This window comes from Crotalus tigris, unplaced genomic scaffold (genome assembly GCF_016545835.1).
Source record: "Crotalus tigris isolate CLP2741 ecotype Arizona unplaced genomic scaffold, ASM1654583v1 scf7180000023654.2194447, whole genome shotgun sequence".
Taxonomy (NCBI): Eukaryota; Metazoa; Chordata; class Lepidosauria; order Squamata; family Viperidae; genus Crotalus; species Crotalus tigris.
Window position 1 is genome coordinate 39,232 of NW_024100101.1, and position 8,080 is coordinate 47,311.

Below are 8,080 nucleotides of genomic sequence, written 5' to 3' on the forward strand. Positions count from 1 at the left end.
GACTGTATCAGCTCAATCTAGAGCCATCCACAGGCAGCAGTCACCAACTGCGACATCATTTACATATACATTTTAGATTGCCAACAAAGAATAAAGGGAGAACTGGAATAGCTATTTCAAGCTTCTTAACTCTCTTCAGCCAGACATACTCTTCTGACATTCGAACCTGGGCTATGTGCATGTTAGGCAGCTGTGTTAACCTCTAGGCCACAGGCTCTTTCTCACTTTGTCAGCTGTATCAGGGAGGGAAGAGACAGGGGGAGGAGATTTACCTTGAGTGTTTTTTGATGCATCCTGTCGGCCCAAATGATGTCGCAGTTGGCGACTGCTGCCTGTGGATGGCTCTAGATTGAGCTGATACAGGCAAAAGAAAAAGAAAAAGAAAGATTTCTTTCTCCCATATTACCTTTTAATAATCAATGGGTTCTTGAAATAACTTCAGAATGACAATTTCATATAAGACAGAAACTGTTTATTTATGGATAGGTAATTCTTCAAGAGATTATCACTTTTATTTTATTTTTTTTAATTGGACATTAGGTACATAATTTCTGCAGAATAAGACTTCTGGAAGCATTTTTTGTTGATGATGTTTCTGCTTTGTTAACTTACAGGACATACTTTGCCTTTTTATCTAATGAAAGTTGATGTACAAATCCTTAGGCAACTTTATCAAAGCTGATTTATACATGAGTGTTGATGGGGCATTGTTTTTATATTTTGTTGTGAAGATATCAAGTAACCAGAGTTTGACATCTCTGTGTTTGTACATACTTTTGCTGAACCTTCCATTTTGTTAAATAACTACTTTGTTAAATATGCATAAATATTTCAAGATATTTTAATATGCTTTTGAAAACTGTTCCTATTCTTTCTCTTTAAAATAGCTATCAGTACATATATATTTCATTACGTTATTTCCTGTAAATCATTATTGAAAAGCTAATACACTGTACTTTTATATTATCATGTTTCTTTAGATAGATTATCTTCATATAGTACAAAAACATCCAGTTTTGTATATCTTTATGCAAAATAATTCTGACTATAGAATTTAATTACTATTACATACATATATGACACTATTTTAAAAACATGGGTCCTTTTTCAAACAGAAATCCATTGAACTGAGGATGCGTTTTCTCCTTTCTCAAAGTTTTACAAAATTGGAATTGTAGTCAAATATTGTATCATGAATTATGGGACAACTGTTTGACTCCATTCCAAGAAAATACTAATATTTTCTCTGTATTAATTTTGGAATGAGATAGTTTGGCCTTAGCCTTATGTATTTCTGTACTGTTTGTATATGATGTAAATATTTTCCTTTTTAAAATGATGTTTACTTTTTATTTCATCTGCCAGTTTAAATGCAGCCACTAATTAAAAAAAAATAAAGTGTGGATTCTCTTCCAAAACACTTCCTCTCAAGTTTTCTTTCATATATCTTTTTTACCTTATAAAGTAATTGCTTTTTACTGTTCTAGCTTCAGCTGCATTGAAATTTTCCAATGAAACGTAATACTTTCTAAGCAATGGGTGGTGTGCTGTATAGGTAAAAATGCAACTCCTAAGGCTTATGTGGAAATATTATCTATAATTCTACAGAAATGTTTTGTGACAGCTTCTCCTAGTATCTTATATGAACCTCAACCAAACCCAATTCTGCTCTGCTTTTTGAGATAAGTCCTGTCACTTGTTACACCCAATTTCATTAACCCACAAAGACTTGTGGCTTTAAATACTGGCTGGGGAATTCTAGGAGCTGAAGTCCACAAATCTTAAAGTAGCCAAGGTTGGGAGACCACTGCTTTAGCCTTTAAATAAGAGATGGGGTCAAGTTCACTGGCCCAGAGCAGAATTTCACTTGCATTAACACATCTAAAATACAGATGCACCATGGGAGAATCCCAGGCTGCCTTTGGGCTCCCCCTTTCCATCCTTATTACCTTGCTTGACTTTCCTTCCTTCAGTCCAGCTCTTTACGCCAGGGGACCTCAACCTTGGCAACTTTAAGACATGTGGACTTCAACTTTGCTGGCTGAGGAATTCTGGGAGTTGAAGTCCACAAGTCTTAAAATTGCCAAGGTTGAGGACCCCTGCTCTACGCCCATTGCCCTTATCCAGCCTACCATTTCCTTCAATGTACTAAGGACCAGCTCCCGTGGAATGGATGCAATATCCCCTTGTACACTAGGGGTAGGCTAAAGCGGAAAAGGCAGCGAGACATTGAAGAGTTGGCCCACCCAACAAAACTAGAAAAGGGCCATCCAATTTTTAGCAAGAGGCTTTGCCCACTGGCCCCATTGGTAAGAGAAGCGCTCGCACAGTACTAGAATCAAGTGGACTGCGACGAGAGGGTTGTGCAAAACATTGGGGTGATAGTCACATTTCTGAGTGCTGCTGGTTTCGGGGTCCTATTTAGGTTTTGGGGTCCTGTGAAGAAGAAGAAGAAGAAGAAGAAGAAGAAGAAGAAGAAGAAGAAGAAGAAGAAGAAGAAGAAGAAGAAGAAGAAGAAGAAGAAGAAGAAGAAGAAGAAGAAGAAGAAGAAGAAGAAGAAGAAGAAGAAGAATAATAAGAAGAAGAAGAAGAAGAAGAAGAAGAAGAAGAAGAAGAAGAAGAAGAAGAAGAAGAAGAAGAAGAAGAAGAAGAAGAAGAAGAAGAAGAAGAAGAAGAAGAAGAAGAAGAAGAAGAAGAAGAAGATCGATTCTGGTCTTCATTTTCTGGCTGATAGAAGAATCTGCTGCTTGTTACTACAGTCATCTGTTAAATTGGTTTTGACCTAGCAATCATACTGCAATGTGAAAGCATGGAAAAGAAATACTGAAAGCTGATTCTTTGAAGCAGCATTTCTGAACCTTGGCAATTTGATGTGTGGACTTCTCTGAATGCATTTCCCCAGGTAGGGGAAATTGAAGTCCACATATCTTGGAATTGTCAAGGTTAGGAAACATTGTTTTAAAGTAACCTTTCCAGGTATTAATTTTCATTTTTCTTCATAAAAATGCAAAGATGAAACAAAGTTGCATTCCAGCTTCAAATGAGCAGGAATCAAATATCAGCAGATTCAGGTAAACAGAGCACGTATTAATTATATGCACAATTTTTCATCAATGCATACCAGGCAGATTCCCTTAACATTACTAACTTAACAACTGCAGTGATTTACTTAATAACTGTGACAAGAAGTCGTAAAATGGGGCAAAATTCACTTAACAGTCTTGCTTAGCAGCAGAATTTTGGACTCAATTGTGGCCATATGTTAGGACTATCTGCATTCTCGAAATGTGTCAAAACTTCCAGAGTTCCCCAAGTTGCAATTCTGGAGGCAGCAAATTGGGCTCAACTGTGGTCATAAGATGAGGGCAATCTGTAGTGTATTTTCTCCAGACTGAAAAGATAACCTGAAAACTGTTGAAGTGGAATGGGTTGTCCACAATGCAAACTGCTCATTAGCTATTCTTTGAATCTTCTTATCAAATGTACAAATACAGTACTTCTGTGTTTATCTTGAGAAGCTACTGAAATTATAAATGAACTAAACTACATCTTTTTTCAGTTATATCATTTTGACCAGGGGTCTTCAAACTTGGCCCTTTATGACTTGTGGACTTGAACTCCCAGAATACTAGTAGAAAAAGCAGTTTGGGGTATGGCACCAAATTTTGTAACCCAAAATGCCATTAAAATTTGTAACACAAAATGTGTTCATACATTTCAGAGCAGTGGAGGCGAACCTATGGTACGGGTGCCAGAGGCGGCACTCAGAGCCCTCTCTGTGGGCAAGCGCGCCATCGCCCCAGTCCTAGGCCTTCAGCTGGGTTTTATAAAACCTTTTCGCTTTAGGCCTCTGCTGCCGTGTGCAAAAAGAAAATAGGTTCAATCAGTCAATTTCAACTTCTCGCGGGAAAAAAAGATCTTGCAAAGTTGGAATTGATTGAACTTTTTAGTCCCACCCAGTCTGCCATTACCACTGCAGCCACACCCAGCCAATGGGCCACACCCAGCCAATGGGCCACACCCACCCAGCACCCACCAATGCATGTGGGTTTTGGGTTGCAGTTTGGGCACTCGGTCTCTAAAAGGTTCACCATCACTGTTTTAGAGCCTTGTTCTTAAGCACTAAATTACTAAAACTTGACTATTTTCCTGACTCATATTCTATGAACAGGGAAAGCATTTCCTACAACTGAATTTATAATCCACATGATGATCACTACAGCAGAGAAGCAATATAACATGACAGCACTACAAATTTTATTAAATTTTTTGTTATTTATTATTTATCTTATTTACAGGCTGGCCAATTCCCAAATGACAGGTTTACAAGAACCAATATACATCTACAAGATTCAATTGACAAGGACAAACGGTTCAAAATAAGACCAAAACAAAGCAAGCAAAAGGAGGCTCCACAATCACCCTCTCCCTAAAGCAGCCAGAACTTTAATAATTTCCTAAATTACAGCATGATGGGAGCACATCACTCTTGGGCAGTGGTTCTCAACCTTTTTAATGCCGCGACCCCCCAACCAGTCGTAAGTCGAGGACTACTCAACTGGTGCAGCACCGTCTGCAGAATGGGACTTTTGGCGGGCTCAGCAGGGCAGAGACAGCCTGGACAATTCCTATTGGCTTTTGAAAGCCAATAGAATTAGACTCTATTCAAGAGAGTCTATTCTATTGGCTTTCAAAAGCCAATAGAATAAAAGGGAGTAGCACAGCTAAGGAAAAGAGGAAAAAAATGGCAGACTGCGTTGTTTGGCGACCCCCGTGAAATTGTTGTTCGACCCCAAATGGGGTCCCGACACACAGGTTGAGAACCACTGCTCTTGTGGGGTGGTGTATCATTCCCAAGGCTTATGTTGCAGTAATTTGCATGTGTTAAAAGTTTATCCTAGATCTTTCACCAGCATTCAATCTTGTTTCTAGTGTTACAAAGATCCTTTCTTTTGGATAAATTGGATGGAGAGCTAGGACAGTGATGGCGAACCTATGACACGCGTGTCAGTGCTGACACGCGTAGCCATTTGGGGTGACACGCGCAGGATTTCATGCGATTTTATGCAATTCATCCTCGGCTCCTGCACGCCGAGGATGAAATTTTTTTTTTGTTTTCGCCATGGAAGAGAAATCCCCACGGATACCTGGCGGGTCACTAGGTTATGTGGGACTCGAACCCACTAAAACTCTCCCATTATGACTACCGCCCCCCTAGAGCAACCGTACCACTACGGCCTTGGATCCAGGAAGGATGAAAGAAATACGCTCTGTGCTGGATGAACGGGGGGCGGGATGTGTGATCTCTCCCACCCACACTCACTCATTCACTGTGTCCCCGCCGCAAACTTCAGCCTGCGCTGCCGCCGACTGACAGGCAAGCACAGGCACAGCCCCTTTATCAGCGCAGGGGCTGCTGGTAAGGCGTGCGTGCCGTGCGCACACACTTCATCAGCACGGCTGAGAGTACGTTAGGGAGGACCCCCAGGAGAGGAGCGCAGGAACAGTGCGCGCCTTTCTCCTGTCAGGCCGCAATTAGTGAGTGCCATATAGTAAGGGGGACCTGTGAGCGCCATTAGCAGCAACTATTGGGGTGCCATGGACTTGTAATTGCCCACAATAACTGAGATAAGTGAGGGGGAGGATGTGTTAGGCTAGTTAACCCCTAATTGGCTAACAAGCTATCTATAATTCTATCTGCTGTCACTGGCCCACTGATGGAGCACCCAAAAAATAAAAAACAAAGGTTCAGTAAAGGGAGTGGTAGTAGCAGTGGCCGACCCTTTCAAGAGACATGGAGCGAGATGTATGGTATTATAGAAAAAAATGGCAGATCATTTTGCGTTCTATGTACTGAAACGGTAGTAAGCAGAACGTGGAATATAAATAGACATTTTGAAACTAATCATTCCCAGCTCTTGGAAAAAAGTGAGGATGAAAGGAAGGAATACATTTCCAGGAAGCTACACCTTTATAAGAGCTAATCTAACTCCATCCTTAAATTTATAAAAGGCTGTACAAATTTAATATCTGCAAGTTTGAGCATTGCTCACTCCATAGCTCAGCATGCAAAAGCACTTAATGAGGGAGAATTTATTAAAGAAACTCTCCTAAGATGTGCACCACTTCTATTTCACGATATGCAGAATAAAGATGCAATTATTAAGAGAATATCTGAGTTACCACTCAGTAGAAATATCATAAAAGACCGAATAATGAGACTGAACACAAACGTACAACATCAATTAAAGAGAGACATAACGAATTGTAAATATTTTTCCATCTGTCTTGATGAAACTACTGATGTCATGTCACATGCTCAGTTGGCCATTATTGGTCGATATTCTGATAGTCACACAATGAGAGAAGAGTTGATAAAGTTAGTATCAGTTCCAACAAGTACATCAGGAAGCGAAATATGTAAGGTTGTTATGCAAACATTCTGCGACCTAAGCATTGATATCTCTAAAGTTGTGTCAGTGACGACAGATGGTGCCCCAAACATGGTGGGGAAAAAAGTTGGATTTGTGAAATTGTTTACAGAAGCTATTGGACATCCGATTGTGCCTTTTCATTGTATTATCCATCAGGAGGCTTTATGTGCCAAGGCAGGATTCACTGACTTAAATGACTTAAGGTCAGTTGTTACAAAAATAGTTAATTTAATAGTTGCTCGCCCCCTTCACAAGCGAGAATTTTCAGCACTTTTACTGGAGGTTGATTCCACCTACAGTGGACTGCTGATGTACAATAATGTAAGATGGCTGAGCCGAGGCAAGGTTCTTGAGCGCTTTGTGGAGTGCTTTGAAGAAATTAAGGTATTTCTTGAAGATAAGGATCTGGGAAACTTTCCTCAGCTCAATGATGATAAGTGGGTCAACACCCTGATGTTTTTTACAGATCTCTCTGTTCATGTTAATGAACTGAACTTAAAGTTACAAGGTTTTGGCAAAAGTATTGATGTTATGTTTGGATACATAAAAGCTTTTGAAAGTAAAGTAAAAATTTTCAAGCGAGATGTAGAAACTAAAACGTATAAGTATTTTCCTCGAGTACAAAAGCATTTTGAGAAGGCCAGTGCAGCTGTACGAAATGAAGTGGAACTCTTGCATATGAAGTGCCAGCATGTTTTAGACTCGTTACTTGACCAGTTTACTGATAGATTTAGTCAATTTAGAAGCCTAGAACAGACCATGAGAATAATTAAGTATCCTGATGTAGTAGTCTACAATAGTTTGGAATTAAATGGTTTCCAATGGACGCAAATAGATGATTTGGAGATGCAGCTTGCAGACTTTCAAGACAGCATCTGGGCTCAGGTTATTTGTCGACTTGAGGTCAAAGCTTGAGAATCTGGAAAGGGGCTGCTTGGAAAATCAAGATGAGTGCCACTACGAACAGGAAATTTGGAGTGCCTGGAACAGACTACCAGACACTTTTAGCACCCTGAAAAATATAGCAACAGCTTTACTCACAATTTTTCCTTCTACGTACTTTTGTGAGACCTTATTCTCAGCATTAAATAATATCAAAACCAACAAAAGAAACAGATTGACAGATGAGGTTAGTAGCGCTCGCTTGGGCCTGAAGTGTACAAAATACCAACCTTCAATTGAAGATTTAGCCAATGAAATTCAGCAACAAAAAAGTCACTAATATGCAGGTTAGTTAAAGAATGCGCCCTCCCCCTCACTTATCTCAGTTCACGGCACCCCAAACAAGTTCAATAATATCAAGGGCAACATACGAAATTGACAGATTGATGAACAAAGAAGTTACTAAGCAGGTATGTTAAATAATTTGTTTTTGGTTTATTAAATACAATTATATATTGCAATTATACATTTTTGTAGTTTAAACTATAAATTGCGCAAAATTGTGTTTTTTTGTCGAAGTGACACACCACACGAGTTATGCTCGATTTTTTGCCGAATTTTGACACACCACACAGAAAACGTTGCCCATCACTGAGCTAGGATAACCATCAAAATGGTAAATGAGTAAGAGCAGAAAGGGATTTAACCAGAATATGTTCAAGCAGTTTTTGGTAGGAAGAAATCTTCCATATATTCAGACTTTT